This window comes from Schistocerca piceifrons, chromosome 6, assembly GCF_021461385.2.
Source record: "Schistocerca piceifrons isolate TAMUIC-IGC-003096 chromosome 6, iqSchPice1.1, whole genome shotgun sequence".
Lineage (NCBI taxonomy): Eukaryota > Metazoa > Arthropoda > Insecta > Orthoptera > Acrididae > Schistocerca > Schistocerca piceifrons.
This window is the reverse complement of record NC_060143.1, coordinates 357649968-357675135: the sequence shown is the minus strand read 5'-3', so window position 1 is coordinate 357675135 and position 25168 is coordinate 357649968. Positions and strand designations below refer to the sequence as shown.

General features: G+C 44.2%; 1 pseudogene; it reads right to left on the bottom strand.

Moving 5' to 3' along the window:
• Positions 1-22046: 22046 nt before the first annotated feature.
• On the bottom strand, positions 22047-22164 carry LOC124803739 (annotated as a pseudogene).
• Positions 22165-25168: the final 3004 nt, after the last annotated feature.

Genomic DNA, 25168 nt, shown 5'->3' with positions numbered 1-25168 from the left:
ATAGTAGTGTGGGCTGTGTTTAAGGGTAATGGACTGGGTCCTCTCGCCCAATTGAACCGATCATTGACTGAGGATGTTGATGTTCGGCTACTTGGAGACCATTTGCAGCAATTCATGGACTTCATGTTCCCAAACTACGATGGAATATTTGTGGATGACAATGCGCCATGTCACCGGTCTACAGTTGTTCGCGAAAGGTGTGAAGAAATTTGTGGACAATTTGAGTGAATGATTTGGCCATCCAGATCGCTCGACATGAATGCCATTCAACTTTTATGAGACCTAACATAGACGTCAGTTCGTGCACAAAATCCTGGAACAACAGTCTCGCAATTATGGACGGTTATAGAGGGGGCATGGCTGAACACTTCTGTAGACGACTTCCAACGATTTGTTGAGTCGATGTCACGCCGAGTTACTGCTGCACTAAGATGGGAAAAAGCTGGTCCGACACGATATTAGGAGTATCCCATGCTTTTTATCATCTCAGTGTATTTCTCTACCGTTTCACTCTCGAAAAGTGCGCAGAAAAACGCACATTTAGATCTTTCTGTGAGGAGCTCCGATTCATCCTATTTTATAACAGTAATCATGTCTCCCTGTGTAGGTGGGCGTCAGCAAAATGTTTTCTTATTCGCGGGAGAAAGCTGGAGATTGAAATTTCGTTGGAAGTTAATCATCGCAACTAAAAATGCCTTTGTTTTAATGACTGCCACCACAATTCGCATATAATGTCCGTGACACTCCCTCGTCTATTTTTTGACAATATGAAAGAAGCTGCCCTTCTTCGGACTCTTTCAGTGTGCCATGTTAATCCTATCTTGTAAGAATCTTATCCGCACAACAGTACTCTAACAGGGGGCAGACAAACGTAGTGTAAACAGGTTTTTTAGTGAATTTTTTCTATCTTCTAAGAGTTCTGCCAATAAAACGTAAACTTTGTTTCGCCTTCCATACAACGTTATCTATGTCATTGATCCAATTTAAGTTGTTCATAATTCTTATCCGTCTATGTTTAGTTGAACTGACAGCCTTTAGATTTGTGTGATTTACCATGTAACGAAAATCTGACGGATTACTTTTCGTATTCGTGTGGATGAACCCATACGTGTTATTGTTTAGCGTTAATAGCCACTTTTCGGCACCAGATTTGTGTAAATCCCTAAGGGACCAAACTGCTAACGACATCGGTCCCTACACTTACTCACTACTGAAAGTAACTTATGCTAAGAACAACATGCACACCCATGCCCGAGGGAGGACTCGAACCTCCGGCGGGAGGGGCTGCGCAATCCGTGACATTGTGCCTCAAACCGCACGGTCACTCCGCGCGGCTTTTCGGCACCATAGATGTACTTTGTCTAAAACATTTTGCAATTGTTCTTCATCTTCTAACGACTGTACTAGACGGTTAATAACGGCGACATCTGCATACAATCTAACATGGCTGTTCGGATTGTCTCGTACTACATTTATATATGTTAGCAACAGCAGAAGGCCTGTAACACCTCCTTGGTGAACGCCAAACATCACTTCTGCTTTGCTCGATGATTCTTTCCTGACACGAAATCATGAATCCTGTCGAACAACTGAGACGATACTCCATAACCACCTTATTCGATTATAAACTGCTTGTTAGGAACGGTTTCAAAAGTTTCCTGGTAATCTAGAAATGTGGGATGAATATGAATCCCCATATCGAAAGCACGCCTTACGTCATGAGAATAAAGAGTTAATTGCGTTTCATAAGAACGATTTTTTCTGAATCCTTGTGATCTTTTTTTCCGAGGTAATTCGTAATGTTCAAACTCGCGCATGTTCCAAAACACAGAATGGCTACACTACGAGAAGAAAGTAGGATTTTTAGATTGACTCTGAACGAAGAGACGGACGACAGTAGCTGAAATGTGAGCCGACTTTACAGGCGGTGGTCACCACGAACCGTTGTGACAGGTTTCTGGAATCTGGATTGAGGTCATCGAGTTGTCATGTGTCGTTTGCCGCTGACATCCTACCACAAACAACGGAGTCCTGCCGCGCGGGATTAGCGAGCTGTGTAAGGCGCTGCAGTCATAGACAGTGCGGCTGGTCCTGGCGGAGGTTCGAGTCCTCCCTCGGGCATCGGTGTGTGTGTTTGTCCTTAGGATAATTTAGGTTAAGTAGTGTGTAAGCTTAGAGACTGATGACCTTAGCAGGTGAGTCCCATAAGATTTCACACACATTTGAACAGAATCCTGCATGGTGTAAATCCAGAGTCAACTTCGTTGCAAAAAAGAACAAAAAGGCTGTTAAGCTGGTAGTCATATTCTTTTGGCTTGTCAGTATAGTTTATAAATTATTTCCTGTTTAACGGACTGTGAAGAAACGACGAAAGTAACATTGAAATTGACAAAAGACAGTAACACCGAATTCGGCAAAAATGACCACTGTATTCGGCAAAAAGAACACCGAATTCGGCCAAAAAATAGCAACGGACCCGGCCAAAAATAACACAGAGTTCGGCCAAAAATAACACTGAGCTTGGCAAAAAAATAACAAGCGATTTGGCAAAAAAAGAAATTTGCAAAACAATAACAAGTAATTTGGCAAAATAGTAAAAAGCAATTTGGCAAAAAAGTAAAAAGCAATTTGGCAAAAAAGTAAAAAGCAATTTGACAAAAAAGTAAAAATCAATTAGACAAAAAAGTAAAAAGCAATTTGGCAAACCAGTAAAAAGCAATTTGCCAAAACAGTAGCAATTTGGGAAAAACGAAAATGAATCTGTCAACAAATGCCACGAATTTGGACAAAATTACAACTAATTCGCCCAAAGTAGCAACGAATTTGACTATAAAGTATGACTACTTTTGTCCTATCCCTAGCTACTTTGATTTGGTAATTGTTGAAGGGAAGGTGATTGCTTTTCAAAATGTGACCAGATCTGTAAACCCTGTTGTTGCCCTCTTCTGGACAAGGCCTCCAGATAGCATATTCCTGGAGGATAATGTAAGATCCTACAGTGTAAGTGACACAACAGACGCCTCGAGAAATCTACGGGCCCTTGACTCCACTCCCTGCTTCTGTGATTTGTTACCCATAGGGCATGTGTGAGATATGATGGGAGGACATATAATTTCACACCAGCGTCCAAACAGCACTCTTCATAAGCTGACACAACAAATGCGTTAGGAATGGCTATAAATTCTTGAAGACGATATTCGGAGGCTGTCTGCTTACATGAATATGCGGTTACGCCACATACTACTGTTGATGGTGGGCATTGGCTCCGAACGAAATGAAAACTTAATAATTTAATACCGATTATGAGATGAACATCCCCACAAAGATAGGCAAATGTAATTTTGCTTCATGGTACAACGCTTTTCATTTCTGTCACTGCATCTTCCGAGCAGTACACGTCCCATAACAGCGAACACTTCTTACGTAGAACCATCACGTAAAAGAGGATTCATTGAAAGAATCTCAAGGAATTATCAATTGCCTGACAGAATTTTGACTACTGCTCGCCAGCTGGTATCCTTACCAGATAGGATTAATGGAGGACAGAGAGTGGTGCGTTTCGACGTGGGTTTAATAAATATTTTTTTAACATTTACTAAACATCATGAAACCCTTTTCTTGAAGGGTATCAATGCGTTCACTGTCTGCCGTCATTCTTTGCAGTGCACGCTATTTATCGATATGTAGCGAAGAAACAGAGATATGCTTCTCTCACAGTCACTCTTTGGGAAGTATTTGGGACCTGAGCTTAAACACATACCTGTTTCAATTTGTCTGTGAGCCGAGAAGCAGGCACCAGCTTCCGTTGTTGGAAACTCGAGTAGCAGCTTTGTGAACTTTCGTGGAGGAAGGACCAGCCAGTTAGGCCGCGCCGTATACATCGTACTTGGTAACGGAAACTTGCGTGGTTATTACGCATACTGCAGGAAGCTTTCGTCTCGCTTCAGCAGGAGAATGCAGATGTAGCTATTTGTTTCGATACAAACTATCAGCCAGCGAAATTCAGATCGCTTCTCGGCAATCACGTACAGTTATACTGCGGAGATATTGTATATTTCGTAGACCCAGTATCTTGCGCAGTTATCCTTATTGCTGGTAATAATTATCGACAGAATCTAAGACCTCAGTGTGGCCGCATTAAGGCTGTTGCCCAGTGATTAATTTGTGATCGCGGCTCCGATAGTACTTCAACGGCCAAGTGACGAATAAAAGATTGTACATATGGACGTCCTTGCTCCTTCTTCATAATGTCTTATTTTTCTATCCTTGGTCTTTTTTTCAGTGTTCGTAGTAATTCCAACTGCCGAATAAGTTTCACAGATTCTGCCTCAGGAAAAGATGATCATGGATTTTAAGCATTCAGCTACTGGAATACTCGAAATTTGTGGTAAGGTCCTATGGGATCAAACTGCTGAGGTCCCTAGGCTTACACACTACTGAATCTAACTTAAACTAACTTACGCTAACGAGGGAGGAATGGAACCTCCGACGGGGGGAGCCGCGCGAACCGTGAGAAGGCGTCTGAGACCGCGCGTCTTCGGCTACTGGGTGGGTAAGCTAATATCAATGTTCACAATTGGAACATCATTACATTTGCTGTTTTTCAATTTAATGTATATACTCAATCAAGGTTGATGGTGATTCTTCATTGCCCTGAGCATAATTTTCCGTATTTCCGTCCCTATAGCATCCAATGTGACAAGCACGTCTTTCTGCACATGTTAAGCTATGAAGACTTCACACAGAAACCGTTATATATAAGCGAAGTGCGAATTCAGGAGGCGCATAGAGAAATACCGTTGCGCATATTGTCGCAGGTTAAGCAAGCAAGACGTCACAGTTTCAGGGCACAACTTACAGTGATTGAACTTTTAATAGCCCGCATCTCGTGGTCGTGCGGTAGCGTTCTCGCTTCCCACGCCCGGGTTCCCGGGTTCGATTCCCGGCGGGGTCAGGGATTTTCTCTGCCTCGTGATGGCTGGGTGTTGTGTGATGTCCTTAGGTTAGTTAGGTTTAAGTAGTTCTAAGTTCTAGGGGACTGATGACCATAGATGTTAAGTCCCATAGTGCTCAGAGCCATTTGAACCATTTGAACTTTTAATTCAGTTCAGGGCGTATATAATTTCATAGATCACTTTCTTTGTTACAGTTTCCTTTTACGTTTGTGTGATTTGCTATTGCATTCCATAATTTTTCAAGAGATGTTGTTGTTGTGGTCTTCAGTCCTGAGACTGGTTTGATGCAGCTCACCATGCTACTCTATCCTGTGCAAGCTTCTTCATCTCCCAGTACCTACTGCAACCTACATCCTTCTGAATCTGCTTAGTGTATCCATCTCTTGGTCTCCCTCTACGATTTTTACCCTCCACGCTGCACTACAATACTACATTGGTGATCCCTTGATGCCTCAGAACATGTCCTACCAACTGATCCCTTCTTCTAGTCAAGTTGTGCCACAAATTTCTCTTCTCCCAAATTTCGAAAGCTCCTATTCTCTTCTTGTCCAAACTATTTATCGTCCATGTTTCACTTCCATACATGGCTACACTCCATACAAATACTTTCAGAAACGACTTCCTGACACTTAAATCTATACCCGATGTTAACAACTTTCTCTTCTTCAGAAACGCTTTCCTTGCCATTGCCAGTCTACATTTTGTATCCTCTCTACTTCGACCATCATCAATCATTTTGCTCCCCAAATAGCAAAACTCCTTTACTACTTTAAGTGTCTCATTTCCTAATCTAATTTCCTCAGCATCACCCGACTTAATTAGACTACATTCCATTCTCCTCGTTTTGCTTTTGTTGATGTTCATCTTATATCCTCCTTTAAAGACACTGTCCATTCCGTTCAATCGCTCGTCCAAGTCCTTTGCTGTCTCTGACAGAATTACAATGTCACTGGCGAACCTCAAAGTTTTTATTTCTTGTCGATGGATTTTAGCACCTACTCCGAATTTTTCTTTTGTTTCCTTTACTGCTTGCTCAATATACAGATTGAATAACATCAGGGAAAGGCTACAACCCTGTCTCACTCCCTTCCCAACCACTGCTTCCCTTTCATGTCCCTCGACTCTTATAACTCCCATCTCGTTTCTGAACAAATTGTAAATAGCCTTTCGCTCCCTGTATTTTACCCCGGCCACCTTCAGGATTTGAAAGAGAGTATTCCAATCAACATTGTCAAAAGCTTTCTTTAAATCTACAAATGCTAGAAACGTAGGTTTGAATTTCCATAATGCATCTTCTAAGATAAGTCGTAGGGTCAGTGATAAGTGCAATGAATTTTCATTATATCACAATATAGAGCAGAAGCTAACATTTGTTGGGTTATATTTGTAATTAAATTTTGGAAAGTTAACATGACGTAAATTTCACTGCATTACATCACATTGCATGCGGCTATTATGGGCGTTTTCTTCTGAAGACAGGTTGGCTTTATTCAGGATTCCAGTATGTCATATTATTCACCACTCTTTTGGCCAGAGATCCGCATTTTTTATGATAATCTCTTCTCAATGTGACCATCTTAAGCCACCTTACAAGGAGGTTCAAATGGCTCTGAGCACTATGGGACTTAACATCTGAGATCATCAGTCCCCTAGACTTAGAACCACTTAAACCTAACTAACCTAAGGACATCACGCACCTCCATGTTACAAGGACGACCTGTGTGCCCGCATGGTAGGTCTACCACTCTACTGGTCTAGCTGGAGACAATGTCTCGCATCAGTAACCTCCCCATCATCCACGTCTGCTCCTCACGGAATGCATCCTTCATTGGGCCAAACACTTGGTCCTTCGTTGATCTTCATGGTCTTCTGTCAGGCGGCTATGAACCCAGTGGGCATATACCTTTGAGTATCCCAACTGGTGGACGAGTCAACACTACCAACACAAACGCCCAGATGTGCAGCGAGATATTTATTTGTGATCCATCTTTTACCTCGAATGGAGTGTCCGCATGTTCCAACATTCCAGGAGTCGCAGCTGGGTGCTTGGAAAGATTTTCGCGACCTTGTTGTGATGATAACAGACGTCTCGCCTCACGACTCGCCCTGCTTTTGTTCACTGTCAGGTCTTCGTAGGCATTATGCAAGCACCTGTGGTTATCAGCGATGCTCTGGTTTACAGACAAAAGAAACTCAGTGGCAGCTCTCTGCTTGGAACGCAACTCTGTTGCAGACGCCATTCTGAAGGCTACATATAGCACTGCCACCTATTGGAACTTCACGAAACTGTAGGGGCTGAAGCGAGAACATTCACCGATATCCCACAGCAAATTTCTCATTTTTGCTATCGAAATGTGTTGTATTACTTATTGAACGCTCCTCGTATCATTCTTATAACTTTTAATCTCAAAAATTTGAAATGAAGGCGTATGATGTTCTGTCAGAGTATTCAAAAAATGTAGTACTCGCATAGCTAAAAATTTCCTGAATGGCCGTGATTGCTGAAAATAAAAGTTCCACGTGCACTGAACTCATTTATTGAACTCATCAGTTCGGTGTTATACCGGGCGATCAAAAAGTCAGTATAAATTTGAAAACTTAATAAACCACGGAATAATGTAGATAGAGAGGTAAAAATTGACACACATGCTTGGATGACATGGGGTTTTATTAGAACCAAACAAAAAACAAAGTTCACAAAATGTCCGACAGATGGCACTGGACAGCAAAATGTCAGTGACTGCGCATGACAATCTTGTATAAAAGGAGCTGTAATCAGCCTGGCTGATACACACCTGCTGGAACGTACGATGTTTATGCAGAATGGCGCTCTACCCCATATTGCTAGACGCATGAAAGATCCCTTGCGTGCGTCGTTTGGTGATGATCGTGTGTTCAGCCGCCACTTTCGTCGTGCTTGGCCTCCCAGGTCCCCACACCTCAGTCTGTGCCATTATTGGTTTTGGGGTTACCTGAAGTCGCAAGTGTATCGTGATCGACCGACATCTCTAGGAATGCTGAAAGACAACATCCGACGCTAGTGCCTCACATAACTCCGGACATGCTTTACAGTGCTGTTCACAATATTATTCCTAGACTACAGCTGTTGTTGAGGAATTATGGCGGACATATTGAGCATTTCCTGTAAAGAACACCATCTTTGCTTTGTCTTACTTTGTTATGCTAATTATTGCTATTCTTCTCAGATGAAGCGCCATCTGTAGGACATTTTTTGAACATTTGTATTTTTTGGTTCTGATGAAACCCCATGTCATTCCAAGCATGTGTGTCGATTGGTACCTCTCTATCTACATTAATCTGTGATTTATTCAGTTTTCTAATTTATACTGACTTTTTGATCACCCGGTATAACAGATGTTGTCTTCACTGGTGTCACACACAAAGTGAGCTCTCCTTGCTCTCATACTCCTTCCTGCACTCTTGCCTGACGTCACATCCGCCAGGTACTGGGGGGTGCGTTCACTACACATATATCTTATATATATTTCGAACTACGTCATATTTCAGCAGAGGCTGTGACTCGTAAGGGCACAGGATGTATCCTTAAAAACTTTCAACAACTTTTGATGAATTTCTATTGGCATTGTACCATCCAAAATAAGGAATGTTGTGACGGCAAAGTAAATCAGTTTATCCATTTCAACGAACTTTGCAGACGAACCTACTGCGTGACATCTTGCGAACAAAAGGTGCTGTGGAACACACACATTCCGTCCACCTAGTTTTCCGGAAGGCGTTTGACAGTGAACCATGTAATTGACTACTAACCAATACCACAATAGCGTACCTGACCGAATAGGTGCATCGCTGGCAGAATGTTTGACTGATAGAAGATAGTGCTTTATAATGGACGACGAATATTCCACAGACACTGAAGTAACATGGTGTGATACCCCAGGAAGCGTGATGCATCACAATGTATCAGCTGCACTTTAACAATATTCGCTGTAGATCTGTTGTCTACAAGATAGTATTTTCGTTGGACGATAGTGAGGAATTGCGGAGAGACTTGGACAAAATACACACTTGGTCTAATGAGTGGCCGTTCCCCTTAAGCGTGGGTAAACGTAAGATATCGGGTATAACAGGAAGAATCATATAGGACTTGATTACAAGAGCAATGGTGAATATATCGAGCACGTTAATATTTATAGGTAATACTAAGGAGCGACGCGAATTAGGACGATCACATAAAATCCGCATTATGGAAGACTTTCTTTTGTTGGCATGCTTCTGAAAAAATGTAATGCTTTTGTGAGGGGAAATCGCATTCAACACGCTAGCGTCAACAATTCTAAACATTTTAGTGCTTTCATAAAAGGACTACAATACTGAAATTCAGAGACGCTGCTACTAAGCTCGTCACTGATAATAGGATCACAGAAGTGTCCGATTCCACCAGTCTGCTTTGAACCATGCCGTCATCAGTACGGCGGAAACGGCTATTCTAAGCGTCTCCAATATGCGGCTATGTCGTCACTACATACACACGGCAACAAACACGAAAATACATATAAATAAGACAATAACATCTCCTTCCACAAATACAATCAAACTAACGAGACAACTGTGGGAAATTGGGAGTTTGGGATGGGAACTAGCTAAATATAATAGTAAAAACACACACACACACACACACATACACACACACACACACACACCACGATCTCAAAACACACAAAATGAAAAAAATCACAGCATTCGGCTACACCAACAAAATCTACAGGAATAGGTCACACCGTAGCTGACGATACCAAAACACCAACACCTAATACTAAGACTATAAAATTGGAATAGGGCATTGCCCTTGACCTCTATACGTCAACCATAGTTGACAATAGCAAAACACCAACACCTACAACTAAGACGCTGAAAACTGGAATCCCTTGACTTTGACGTAAGGGTGTTGTGGTATGTGACGTCACTATGGCGCGCAGTTTATGAGATGGTTGTGAGTGCCCTCTGGTGGTGGTTGTGGTGGTGGTGGTGGTGTGTGTGTGTGTGTGTGTGTGTGTGTGTGTGTGTGTGTCGTATTGGGTGCATCTGAGTCTTAAGAGCTGGATGTGTGAAGTCGTTGGCAATCTTAGTAGTTCCAAACGTAAGGTTTGTTAGTTTTCTCAGTTAGTTATCAATTAGGTTTTTTTTGTTTATGTGTCTGGCGTTTCCGTTAGGTGTTATTGGTTTGCTGTTTGTGGTGCTATAAGACGTTTAATTTATTGTCTGGCTTCTGTTGTTAGGTATGGATATCAATTAGGTTTTTTTTGTTTATGTGTCTGGCGTTTCCGTTAGGTGTTATTGGTTTGCTGTTTGTGGTGCTATAAGACGTTTAATTTATTGTCTGGCTTCTGTTGTTAGGTATGGATATGACGATGAAATACAACAGCTATGTAGCACTCGGAGATGGGGGAGCACATGATGTCCGTTATTAAATTCCTCCAGTTATTTGGACTGATTGCTGAGTTTCTGAAGTGTAATATTCGTCGCAAGAACATGAGGTTGACCAGAGTTCCGAAGTCTCGGACCAGGAACGGGTCGGCAAGCGGGCTCGCGCGCGCGCGCGTGCGTGTGTGTGTGTGTGTGTGTGTGTGTGTGTGTGTGTGTGTGTGTGTGTTTTGACCGACCTAGTTTGCAGCGCCGGAATTTGTTTGTAGTAAGCAACTTTTTTTGGGTCCGTTCTTCTCGAGTTGTGATGTTTTGTATGTTTATGGTGTATTGAATGTGTTTTGACTTATGTAGGGTGTTTGACTTTTGGTTTTTTTAAGTATTGTGGTTTTGGTTTTATTTTTCGAAGTTGTAGGTGTTGGTTTCTTGGTATCAATAGTTGTGGTGGAACTATATAGGTAAAGAGAAATGACCGATTCCAATTTTGCGTAGTTTTAGTTGTAGGTGTTGGTGTTTTGCTACTGCAACCTGTGGTTCACCTATATATGTATGCAAGGTGTATGAGACAGGCGAAATATCCTCAGACTTCAAGAGGAATGTAATACTTCCGACTCCCAAGAAAACAGCTGCTGACAGGTGTGAATATTACCGAACTATCAGTTTAAAAGGTCAAGGTTGAAAAATACTAAGAGGAATTCTTTACAGAAGAATGGAAAAACTGGTAGGGGCGACCACGGGGAAGATAAGTTTGGATTCCGGGAAAATGTAGGAACGTACGATGCAATACTGACCCTACGACTTACCATAGCAGATAGGTTAAGGAAAGGCAAACCTACGTTTATAGCATGTGTAGTTTCTGAGAATGCTTTTGACAATGTTGACTGGAGTGCTCTCTTTGAAATTCTGAAAATAGGGAGTGAAAGACTATTTACAACTTGTACGTAAACCAGGTGGTAGTTATAAGAGTTGAGGGTATGAAAGGCAAGAAGCGCTCATGAATGGAGTGATACAGTATTGCAGCCTATTGCCGATGTTATTCTATTTGGACATGCAGCAAGCAGTAAAGGAAACGAAAGAAAAATTTGGAGTCCGAATTAAAGTCCAGGAATAAGAAATAAAAAAACTTGGGGTTTGCCTATGACATTGTAATTCTCTCGGAGACAGCAAAAGACTAGGAAGAGCTGTTGAACGGAATGTACAGTGTCTTGAGAATAAGATGAACATCAACAAAAGCAAAGCAAGCATAATGGAATGTAGTCGATTTAAGTCAGTTGATAGTCAAGGAATTAAATTAAGAAACGAGACAGCTAAAGTAGTAAATGAGTTTTGTTACATGGTACAACACGACTAGAAGAAGGAATCGGTTGATAGAACAGATTGTGAGACATCAATGTATCGCCGAGTTAGTACCAATGGGAAATTTTGGGTGTAAAAATTTTAGAGAAAGACCAAAAGATGAATATTGTAAGCAGATTCAGAAGGATATACATTGCAGTAATTATTCGGAGATGAAGAGTGTTCCACAGGATGGAGTTGCGTGGATAGCTGCATCAAACTGAAGATGACAACAAGAACCGTGTGTTTGTACATGGTGGGAGAAATAAAAGTGGCCCAGACTGCAGAGACGATTAAATGTGAACGTATGCATATAACCACACCCGTGACGCGAACACCTCGTGTAAGGCCGTCATGTGATCCACAAAGCTTGAAACTGTATTGCGGGCTCTGTCAGTGTGAGTGGAACAATGCAAACGCGACGATGTTACTCACAGTGGAGCTACAGGTGTTCGTTGTGGAAAGTTAAGTGACAACAGAGTCGTGGAAACGTTGTGGTCAGTCATATGCTGAGACGTTTATGGTGTCAAAGTGTTAGCAAAGATTGCCATGCAACAATTAATCCGAAAATGGCGTCAAGCAGGTTATGTTTTGAACAAGTCAAAAAACATTCCGAAACGTGCTCGCACACTAAAAAATGTAGCTATATTTCATCAGAAAATGCTTCAGAGTCCTGTCAAATCAACCAAACGCCTGTCACAAGAGACCGTCGTATCACGTCGATTATGCGGACGAATACTCCACCTGGACCTGCACATGCATCCCTACCGCGTGTCTGTTGTTCATGCATTAAAACCAGCTGTGCTGCTCAGCGCCTCCAGTTCTGTGGAGTGCCTGTTCACTGAGATAGCAATGAATGGCTATGGGCACGGATCTTTTCTTCCTGTCTGATGAAGCCTTGTTTCATCTGAGTGGTTGTATTGTAAGTAGGCTGTTTAGGTTTTTATGTTGGTAACGCCACGTAGCGCTCTGTATGAAAATCACTGCTGTGTGCAATCTGTGGCTGGTTTGCATTGTTGGAGTATTTGCTATTGTAGTGTTGGGCAGTTGGATGTGAACAGCGCATAGCGTTACGCAGTTGGAGGTGAGCCGCGAGCAGTGGTGGATGTGGGGAGAGAGATGGCAGAATTTTGAGAGCGGACGATCTGGAAGTGTGTCCATCAGAAAGAGTAAACTTGTAATACTGGATATCGTGAACTGATATATATATATATATATGTATATATATATGACCACTTTAGAACATTATTAAGGTAAATCGATTGTTCGTTCTCTATCAAAATCTTTCATTTGCTAACTATGCCTATCAGTAGTTAGTGCCTTTAGTAGTCAGAATCTTTTATTTAGCTGGCAGTATTGGCGCTCGCTGTATTTCAGTAGTTCGAGTAATGAAGATTTTTGTGAGGTAAGTGATTCATGAAAGATATAGGTTATTGCTAGTCAGAGCCATTCTTTCGTAGGGATTATTGAAAGTCAGATTGCGTTGCGCTAAAAAAATATATTGTGTGTCACTTTACTGTTGATCAGAATAAGTAAAGAGAGAAATGTCTGAGTACGTTCAGTTTTTCTCAGCTGTCTGAAAATCAAATAACGTAGACGTTTTCCAGCACAGTCATTAAAAAAAAAAATTTCCGAGCGGATGTTTCAGTATCAAATCACTGAATCACATATTCCGGGCAAAGGAGGATCCGCTTAACTTCCACAAAACACCATTGCTTTACCAGAAGGTTGGGGTTTAGTGTGCAGTGTCTGTACGCCACGTAATTGGTCCCTACTTCTTTCATCAGAAGTTGCAGTTGGCGTGTTACATTGCCAACATTTTGAAACCATTTGAAGTAGATTAATGGAGGAGGAGAAGACCTGCAGCTGCCTCCAAGACGATGGAGCAACTGCCCACACAGTCGGCCGTAGCTGAGAACACATACACAATCTTCACCGAGTTGTTAGCAGACCTCAGTTTGATCGACGAGGCGTTGGTGGCCACCCAGGTCACGTCATGTGTGGAAAGCCCTCACGTTTGAGGTGTAACGCAACAACTCTGAAGAGCTGCAGCAGAACATTTTGGATGAGATCGCAGCAATTCCGGCAGTTCTGCTTCGATCCGTCCTTAGTAACTTTCTGACCAGGGCCCAAAAGTCCCAAGAGATGAATAGTGGTCACTTTCAACAAATGGTATAGTCAGGTTAGTACTGTGCTGTGTTTCTTTGCACCCTCGAACTCTATACAGCAGGCCACTTTTCTTTGGCCTACCCTGTAAATGCAGACGTGTACCAAGGTAGGGAAGAGCCACAGGTATCGGCGGTACCTGTGCCAGTCTTGTCCTCGTCACTGCAGGCTGACAGGGCGGCTAAACGACGCAGGACGGGCCAGCGCCGGCGGCGGCCGCAGGTGGCGTCGCTGTAATTGCGGCGCACAATTCGATTTCCGGGCGGCGAGCCGCGCCGCGCCGCGCTACGCCACGGCACGCCTGCGCCCAGGCCCCACCGGACCGCCGCTGCCGCTCGTGCAGACCTGCCGGAACGTGCGGGCTACTCCGCAAAACGCCCCTCGTGCAGAGAACACGGCAAGTGCCATAGCCCGATTTCAAACAACTTTGTTCAGTTGAACAGCGTACAAAATAAGAGGACACGTGTCTTCGATTCTATGTACACTACTGGCCATTAAAATTGCTACACCAAGAAGAAATGCATATAATAAACGGGTATTCATTGGACAAATATATTATACTAGAACTGACATGTGATTACATTTTCACGCAATTTGGGTGCATAGATCCTGAGAAATCAGTACCCGGAACAACCACCTGTGGCTTTAATAAAGGACTTGATACGCCTGGGCATTGAGTCAAACACAGCTTGGATGGCGTGTACAGGTACAGTTGCCCATGCAGCTTCAACACGAAACAACAGTTCATCAAGAGTAGTGACTGGCGTATTGTGACGAGCCAGTTGCTCGGCCACCATTGACCAGACCTTTTCAGTTGGTGAGAGATCTGGAGAATGTGCTGGCCAGGGCAGCAGTCCAACATTTTCTGTATACAGAAAGGCCCGTACAGGACCTGCGACATGCGGTCGTACATTATCCTGCCGAAATGTAGGGCTTCGCAAGGATCGAATGAAGGGTAGAGCCACGGGTCGTAACAAATCTGAAATGTAACGTTCACTTCCACAGTGTCATCAATGCGAAAAAGAGGTGACCGAGACGTGTAACCAATGGAACCGCATACCATCACGCCGGGTGATACGCCAGTATGGCGATGACGAATACACGCTTCCAATGTGCGTTCACCGCGATGTCGCCAAACACGGATGCGACCATCATGATGCTGTAAACAGAACCTGGATTCATCTGAAAAATGACGTTTTGCCATTCGTGCACCCTGGTTCGTCGTCGAGTGCACAATCGCAGGCGCTCCTGGCTGTGACGCAGCGTCAAGGGTAACCGCAGCCATGGTCTCCGAGCCGGTAGTCCATGCTGCTGCAAACGTCTTCGAACTGCTCGTGCAGATGGTTGTTGTCTTGCAAACGTCCCCATCTGTTGACTCGGGGATCGAGACGTGGCTACACGATCCATTACAGCCATGTGGATAAGATGACTGTCATCTCGACTGCCAGTGATACGAGGCCGTTGGGATCCAGCACGGCGTTCCGTATTACCCTCCTGAACCGACCGATTCCATATTCTGCTAACAGTCATTGGATCTCGACCAACGCGAGCAGCAATGTCGCGATACGATAAACCGCAATCGCGATAGGCTATAATCCGACCTTTATCAAAGTCGGAAACGTGATGGTACGCATTTCTCCTCCTTACACGAGGCATCACAACGACGTTTCACCAGGCAACGCCGGTCAACTACTGTTTGTGTATGAGAAATTGGTTGGAAACTTTCCTCATGTCAGCACGTTGTAGGTGTCGCCACCGGCGCCAACCTTGTATGTATTCTATGAAAAGCTAATCATTTGCTTATCACAGCATCTTCTTCCTGTGGGTTAAATTTCGCGCCTGCAGAACGTCATCTTCGTGATGTAGCAATTTTAATGGCCAGTAGTGTACACTGGTGTCCAAAATTAGAGCACCAAACGGCATTTTTGCAATGTTTATTTTTCCACAGTTCATTGTAAATAGGTGATAGTAAAGTAGGAACAATGTGAAAAATACAAAATGTAATCAACTGCAACATGGATAACGGTTGACAAATGTTCTTCGTTTTTTCCAACTTCATTTGCACACATATTCCGACAACTGGTTAATGTGCTCAGTATGGTGTATGACCACCTCTGGCAGCATTACAGGCCTGACAACGACGGTATATGTTGTGAGTCATGTCATCAGTCTCATATTGAGGCAGTAATGCCCATTCTTCCTGCAGCGCTGCTCGCAGTCTTGGAGAACGGTTGGTGGTTACTGACGTGTTGCAAGCAGTCTCCCTAGTGCATCCCAGACTTGCACTATGGGATTCACATCAGGGGAGCCAGTAAAACACGCCATGCGCGCAACATCATCTGTTTCCAATTACCCTTGCTCTATGAGGTCGAGCATTATCGTCCATCGATACGAAGTGTGGGCCCACAGCATCTCGCAACAAACGCACATGAGGTCCCAAGACCTCTTCACGATACCTGACCGCAGTTAAACCTTGCCGACTCACTCATACAATTTCATCAAGACGGGTTCGAGTGGTAAACATAATCCCTGCCCACACCATTAGCTATCCTCCTCGATATCGGTCCCTTTCCACAGTGTTTGGGTCCCGAACTCGTGTTCTACGTTCCCTTCAGATGTTAATCCATCGAGAATCACTCTCCAGACTAAATCGGGTCTCATCCGTGAGAACAATATTGGCCCACTGTTCGACCGTCGATGTCTCCACTATAGACTTCCCCTTCTGTGAAGATGCATCAGAGGTGGACATACAGCAGGTATGGACAATAAAGGCCATTCTGCCGAAGCTTTCTGCATGTGGTAGCCTTTAAATCGGCCGCGGTCCGGTAGTATACGTCGGACCCGCGTGTCGCCACTATCAGAGATTGCAGACCGAGCGCCGCCACACGGCAGGTCTAGAGAGACTTCCTAGCACTCACCCCAGTTGTACAACCGACTTTGCTAGCGATGGTTCACTGACAAAATACGTTCTCATTTGCCGAGACGATAGTTAGCATAGCCTTCAGCTACGTCATTTGCTACGACCTAGCAAGGCGCCATTATCAGTTGCTATTGATATTGTGAAGAATGTACAGACAAGAGCTACGTTCAACATTAATGGATTAAAGTTAAGTATTCTGCCAGTTACCTCCTTTTTTTCTAAGTTTTAATTTCCTTGTCCTGTTCCAGACCTCACGCCAGCCTGCGTGAGCTTAAACGCGTGCCTTTCGGCTTCCTCCAAACCCCGTGGGTTGGCTCCTGCCAATCCACAACACTGCACATCGTTTGCCTCGATGCAACACGTTTGGTGGATGCTGTGAGCTCACATGCCAGCTGCCGCGCAGTACTAGGGCGTTATTGTTATGCGTTACCGTCAAATAACGGTCGGCTTTTCTGAAGTCACACGTGGTCGCTCCTGTCCTGGTCTTCGGGATACTATTTCAGTCTCTTTAAACTGTTACCACATCCGAGAAACAACAGAACGATTCACATTAACACAACAGGCCAAATCAGTTTGCGACTGTCTTGCTTCCTTCCTTTCTATGACCCGCGGAGAGTCTGGTAGGCATCTTCTCTGCGCCATACTGCACCATCTATGACTGTGTACACAGCGATTGTGGATGTGGGGCTACCGGGCAAACACTACCTCATTTCATAGGTGCTCTGACGTCATCGTTAGCTTCGTTGTCGACTGACCGGAATGCCATCTTCCATGATCGTACGTACGCACATGGTTGACAATTTGTATGACTATATCATGAATTACACACAGGGTGGGGAAAAGTCGTTTGTTGTCTATATGCACCATCGTTTCTGAAAAAACGACAATCAAAGTTTTAAGGTAGTTTCCGGGTACTATGTGCCTTTTACCGCGCGATTTTCTCAGACGAAACGGTTACACAGTTGATATCACCGCGGCTTCTTAATTTTGTGCCCCGTCTTCGAAACCTGATTATTACTTTTATTTTTGGTTTTTCATTTTTCTACCTATGACTATAGAAGATTTCTACACGAATGTTTTCCACTGTGTGCTTATAGAACACTGTGCTTATTCGTCTACTAATTGTACGTCAGTGGAATGAATTCATAAAAAAATGAGAAAATGATTTGAAATTGTCATCAGTGTAACTTCACTAGTTCATCTTGATACATAATGAATTCCAAGAGCTAGTGATCCATTTTGCGTGGTCTGCCGCAACATTGTTGGCACCGCGCTATGGCTTCGCCAATATTAACGAAGTTTCTTACCCGAGTAAGATTCATACGAAGAGAAGTCAGTGTGGCAAACTTGCCCTCGTGTGATGCTCTTAGTGTTCTGAATATATGTGTTTCGAATGTTTCTACGATCGGTATCATCCAAGGGAATGCGCCAAATCTTCCTGAAGAATAAACATGCAAATAAAATATAAGAATCAATATAAAAATTGATCTGAGAATGAAATATCAGAATATGAGCTTTTAAACAGATTGTAGCACCTATATACACACATACATACATACACAAATATACACATGCACTGATCAGCTGCTATGTCCACCTTTGGCAGGTATAACAGGGGATGGCTCTTAGCACTATGGGACTTAACTTCTGTGGTCATCAGTTCCCTAGACTTAGAACTAGTTAAAGCTAACTAACCTAAGGACATCACACACATCCATGCCCGAGGCAGGATTCGAACCTGCGACCGTAGCGGTCGCGCGGTTCCAGACTGTAGCGCCTAGAATCGCTCGGCCACTTCGGCCGGCTAACAGGGATGACGCGTCGTGGCATGGAAGAAATGACGCCTTGGTAGGGCGCTGGAGGGAGGTGGCACCACATCGGTACCCACACGCCACCTAATTTCCGTAAATTTCGGGGAGTGACCGATAAAAGATCAATCAAATTGCCGGTCAGGGTGGCCGAGCGGTTCTAGGCGCTACAGTCTGCAACCGCGTGACAGCTACGGTTAATTCGGCATTTAACCTAACGTCAGTTAACCGCAAAGAATCAGAGAGAGGAACACGAGTGAAGAGAGAGACCACGCCAAAACTTACTAAAATATCAGAGTCATTCAACTGCAGTCGCTCCGAACGACGTAAGAAATGAGCTGAGTTCCTGATATGATATTCATACCAACCAATTTGTGGGAAACAGAGAAGCAAGATGCTTGGCTACACGATATATCGGCGCGCCGATATTACTCACTATAGGACGGAAAGGAATCCCTTCCTTGTATACCTTCGGAAGGCCATATAACCTAGGGGAAGCAGCGCAGTAGGTGTTAAGACTCTTGATAGTGTCCTGCGGCAAACCACTTTTCTTCAGGAGGCTGTTGGTCTTCCTCTCATCACTTTTTGTGGAGTCAGCATCGATTCTGCGATACGCTGAGTCAGATAATAAACGTTGCATCCTTTGTACATAATCCTGTTTGTTTAAAACAACGGTGGCATTGCCCTTGTCCACAGGTAAAATAGCAATATCAGGATCAACCTTGAGAGAGCGAAAAGCAGCCCTCTCTGCTTTTGTTACATTACTCTTGGATGGACGAGCCCTAGTCAATACACGACACCGAGCGAGGTGGCGCAGTGGTTAGACACTGGACTCGCATTCGGAAGGACGACGGTTCAATCCCGCGTCCGGCCATCCTGATTTAGGTTTTCCGTGATTTCCCTAAATCAATCCAGGCAAATGCCGGGATGGTTCCTCTGAAAGGGCACGGCCGACTTCCTTCCCCATCCTTCCCTAATCCGATGAGACCGATGACCACGCTGTCTGGTCTCCTTCCCCAAACCAACCAACCAACCAATACACGACATGCAATCCTCCTAAAATCCTCTGCAGCGTCAGGAGGTAGTTTGCAAACTACCTATTCAATTGAACTAATGAAATCAACCACCAGCAAACTCTTCGGTGTGGGTGCAAAATTTAAACCCTCCACAACCACGGATAAGGTTGCATGGCCAAATGATTTCTCTGTGAGGTTTATCACAGAACGTCTTGATATGACATCACACTCCTAGCGATTAAATCGTTCAAACATTGCCAAATAGCAGGCATTAGTCCTAGAATCGAGGTTTCAAATTTGCCTGTACATCACCTGTCCGTTGCAGTTTGCCTTGAAGATGGCCGGGTGTGCTCCCGCCGAAATATCGGCGGTCGCTGTTAGTGTTACCTGGCTGAATTCCCGTAAGTTGTTTCAAAATTGTATACGCCAGGAGAAACTTAGGACTCACAATATAATATTAGTTCCTCTACAGTTCGTCGCCTGGCCTGTTTTACTAATCTGCTCGGCCTGCGACGTCCGACGTCTGTAATGAGGGTGGCCGGTCAACCCCACGGCTTGCGTACATGGTTTCGCCTTGGTTTCACCACATGCTGCAGACATCCACCACAGCACTTCTCCAACACCCGACAAGTCGTGCTGTTTGCGAAATGTTCCTGCCGAGCCTCCGGGGCATCACAATCAGCCCTCAGTTAAACTCAGATAGATCGCGCGCCTTCCCCATTTCCGGTCGCTGTGGTCGAGCGGTTCTAGGCGCTTCAGTCTGGAACTGCGCGACCGCTACTGTCGCAGGTTCGAATCCTGCCTCGGGCATGGATGTGTGTGATGTCCTTAGGTTAGTTAGGTTTAAGTAGTTCTAAGTTCTAGGGCCCTGAGAGCCATTTGAACCATTGTAGGGGACTGATCACCTCAGATGTTAAGTCCCATAGTGCTTAGAGCCATTTGAACCTTCTGAACCAGCCTTCCCCATTCTACACACAGTACGCACGATCACTGATATTACAAGCACCCTGCGTGTGTCTGACCAGCAGTCATTCTTCGCCAAGTGACGCTGCTATCGCCTGGACGGGTTTATATCGATAGTTGGTCAGTGATCTTAATGTTCTTGCTGATCAGTCTGTATTGTATAATATATGTATGACACTTTGTATCCCCTAATTTCATAACAGATATCCGTGAAGTAACTTTCTATGGACACTGGTGGACATTTGAAAACATTAAAAGTAAAATAAAATAAATCAAGACAATAATTGGGTTTCGAACACTGGTTGCAAAATTAGGAAGCCACGATGCTAACCATGATTCACCATTTGATTGGAGGATATAGGCGGTAAGAGGTACATAAAGTATTTGGAAAATACCATGAAAACGTTGAGATGTTTTTTCCAGAAACTGTCGGATATCTACGGATAGGCCGAGACGTGTGCGCTTACATTTATACTTTGTTCTCATCAGACCGACAATAACAGTTCGAGTATACAAGTCGCGGTCGTAAGCAGGTGGTGGAGAGACAAAGTATATGAGGGTACTGAAAGCGTAATTCAGTACGTAAAGGTAAATGAAAATGCAATATTTGTTTTGTAAATGTAATAGTCATGGGGGATTGGAATACTGTTGTAGGGGAAGGAACAGAAAGGTTGGGGTTGGGTTGTTTGGAGGAAGGAGACCAGACAGCGAGGTCATCGGTCTCATCAGGTTAGGGAAGAACGGGGAAGGAAGTCGGCCGTGCCCTTTGAAAGGAACCATCCCGGCATTCGCCTGGAGCGATTTAGGGAAATCACGGAAAACCTAAATCAGGATGGCCGGACGCGGGATTGAACCTTCGTCCTCCCGAATGCGAGTCCAGTGTCTAACCACTGCGCCACCTCGCTCGGTAAGGAACAGAAGAAAGGGTTATCGAAGAATATGGGCTTGGTAGTTGGACTGAGAGAGGAGAAAGACTGCAATAAATTTCAGCGAGCAATAGCGAATACTTTGTTCAAGAATCACAAGAGGAGGAGGTATACTTGGAAAAGACCAGATGGTACGGGAAGATTTCAGTCAGATAGTCACAGATTCCGAAATCACGTACTGGATTGTAAGGCATACCCAGGAGCAGATACAGATTCAGGCCGCAGTTTAGAAATGATTAAGAGTAGCCTGAAGTTTAAGAGACCGGTCAGGTATAATCAATGTGCAGTCAAGTGAGATACGGAAATACTAAGGAATAAAGAGATACGTTCGAAGTTCTCTTAGGCTATACTCCTCCCGAACAGGCCATGAAGGCCAATGGTACCGACCAGCCGCCGTGTCATCCTTAGCCCATAGGCGTCACTGGATGCGGATATGGGGGGGCATGGGGTCAGCACACCGCCCTCCCTGACGTATGTCAGTTTTCGAGACGAGCCGCTACTTCTCAATCAAGTAGCTCCTCAGTTTGCCTCACAAGGGCTGAGTGCATCCCGCTTGCCAACAGCGCTCGGTAGACCGGATGGTCACCCATCCAGGTATTATCCCAGACCGACAGCGCTTAACTTCGGTGATCTGACGGGAACCGGTGTTACGACTGCGGCAAGGCCGTTGTCTCTCAGGCTATAGGTACTGCAATAATGAACTGCTCAGTAGGCAGTTCAGTTGAAGATGAATGGTCACCTCTAAAAACGGCAGTCACAGAAGTTGGAATGAAAAACGTACTAACAAGGAGGCTAACTGCGAAGAAACCTTGGGTAAGGGAAGTAACACTTCAGCTGATCGAGGAAAGGAGGAGAACAAAAATGTTCAGAGGTCTTCAGGAATACAGACACACAAGTCACCTAGGAATGAAATGAAGTGCAGGGATGCCAAGGCGAAATTGCAGCAAGATAAATGTGAAGAAATCGAAAAATAAATGACTGTCGGAAAGACTGATTTTGCGTATATAAAAGACGAAAGAACCTTCATGTTGGCCACATTCTGAGGTGGAGATGGGATTCAAGGCGCATGCCTACAAGTAATTTGCCCGAGCTAGTGCTAGTTTGTACAGCAGCAATCTCTGGATTGTCAAGATCAATTAGCAACACGGCTTCCTACTGATCAACCGCATCCGACTGGTGCAGGACTGAGTGTAAGACGATAGTGAGATGATACACCGTTTCTTACTGTAGAGGAGTCTGTGTTGTACACATCCCGGTGGTCGCCAGACGCATCTCACACGATGGCTGAGAACGCAGCAAGCTGATGCAGTGACAGCGGCAGGGTAATCCAGACAGCCCGCTAGGACGGATGAGGACTTGCCACTACACGAGGCTGGGACACCGGCGCCGCACCTGCAGCCGGTTGACTAATCGCGCGGCGTCTCGATTAACTCCGGCCTCAAAGCAGGCCCGACACAGCGCCAATTAGGTTCGCCGTAATGGGTCGCCAGCCAATACGCGACCAATATGTACGGATGCCTCGAGGATTTGCGGGCCATTGTCGCCCATCCAGTGTTCGACCGCTGCCGGCTAGCTGTCGCGGAAGTGGCAGGTAGATACCTCTCTAGTAGTTCACGGCCTACCTAGCATACACGACACTGGAACCACATTCGTGAACAATGGCTTCTCTATCTCTTGTAGCACAACAATGTAAGTCACTATACTACCGAGTTGGAAGTCGCAAGTGTATCCCGTACTGACATTATAGTTAGTCGTTTAAGGCAAGACGGATTGAGCAGCACTACGTACTGGGTGGCGAAAGTCATGGGATAGCGATATGTTCGTGTAAAGATGGCAGAAGCTCACGTACTTCAAGTTTCAAAAGGGCTATGCTTTGGTCGAGCTGTCATTTTTCTGAGATGATTCACGTGAGAAGGTTTCCGACGTGATTATGGTAGCAGACTTTGAACGCGGAATGGTACTCGGAGCTAGACGTTGTGACTGTACGTCACATAAATGGACATTGGGGAAAGGGAAAGGAAGTTTTTGTTGTGCGACTTGTCAAGTATACATTATTTCAAGATTGTGTACGTGTGCGCGATGTATAAGAAAGATTTAAAAACTTAAATAACACCACCAAAAATCGCAAACAGCGATGTGATATAAAAATAAAAGAACATTCTTTTTATCTGTGTAATGAAAATGAACATGGCCAGATACTATTGCTTTATTGAAGCTCTCCTGTTTTTGTTTCGTCTGGAGGTAGGCCGCCATTGTAGCGCTGGATAATATTTAATGTAACTTTCGTTGTAATTTAGTAAAATATACTTACAATTGTTATTGGAAAGTGTGTATTATTGGCTTAATTGTCACCTCTCCTGATCGCAACCATTAATTATAATTAACAAACTTTTTACAGAACTTCGTAGTGCAGGGAGCTCATCTCCCCTATCAGGATTTAGTCGGCCATTACGCTGACTGTATTATTTAATTAATATTTCAGGTCATAATATTAAAGCAAATGCGAGAGACTTCTCAATTTTGATCTTTCATTAATTTTAAAGTTAAATAGCGTAGTAATAAATTTCAGTTACTAAAATCCACAGCACTAACGGAGTTCAGCGTGTTTCAATTTGGTCGCCTAACGGCAGATAAGATTCTCTCCAGTTTTGCCTTGCAAATAAGGAGCAAGAAATATTGAAAATCATTACATTCCGCAATATCTCAGTTAATCTTTATTTAGTTTGGTACATAAATAACCAGTAGCCCCTGAGACCCATATTAACAATTACAGTTTGCGTAAGAATACGCTTATTTTCTTTTCTAAATAGCATCGCTCACGCAAACTATTTATTAGAAGGCGGTGAGTCGCACGTTGTGTTCAAAAAATATTATATCGTACGTACTTCGGGGCAGCCGATGTCCGTGCGAGAGTTATCGCGGTATAAGTTCATTAAAAGTCTCATGCTAGCCCACAATATTTAAAGCCACCCCAAAAAAAAATCATAAAATATATGATTATAAAAATAAAAATATATAATTATCCCGTGATAAAGTGCACACATCTACACATATACACTTATACCGTGATAACGTATGGGACATTCCGTTTCAGAAATCGCTAGGGCATTCAGTATTCCGAAATCCACAGTGTTAAGAGCGTGCAGAGAATACCATATTTAAATGTCACCATGAACAACGCAGGAGCCGACGGTCTTCGCTTAACGACCGAGAGCAGCGACGTTTCCGTAGAATTGTCAGTGCTAACGGACAAGCAACACTGCATGAAATAACCGCAGAATTCGATGTTGGACGTAAGACGATGGGACAGTGCGACGAAATTTGGCGTTAGTGGGCTATGGCAGCCGAGGACCAATGCGACTGCCTTTGCTAACAGCGCGACATCGCCTGCACCGCCTCTCCTGGATTTGTGCGCATATCGGCTGGACCACAGACTACTGGAAAGCGTGGCCTAGTCGGATAAGTCCGACTTCAGCTGGTGAGAGCTGGTGGTAGGCTTCTAGTGTGGTGCAGACCCCTCAAAGCCATGGACCCAGGTTCTCAGGAAGGCACTGTGCAAGCTGGTGGTGGCTTTGCTTACGTCGAATGGACTGGGTCCTCTGGTCCAACTGAACCGCTCGTTGACCTTGAGACCATTTGCAACCATTCATGGACTTCATGTTCCCAAGCAAAGATG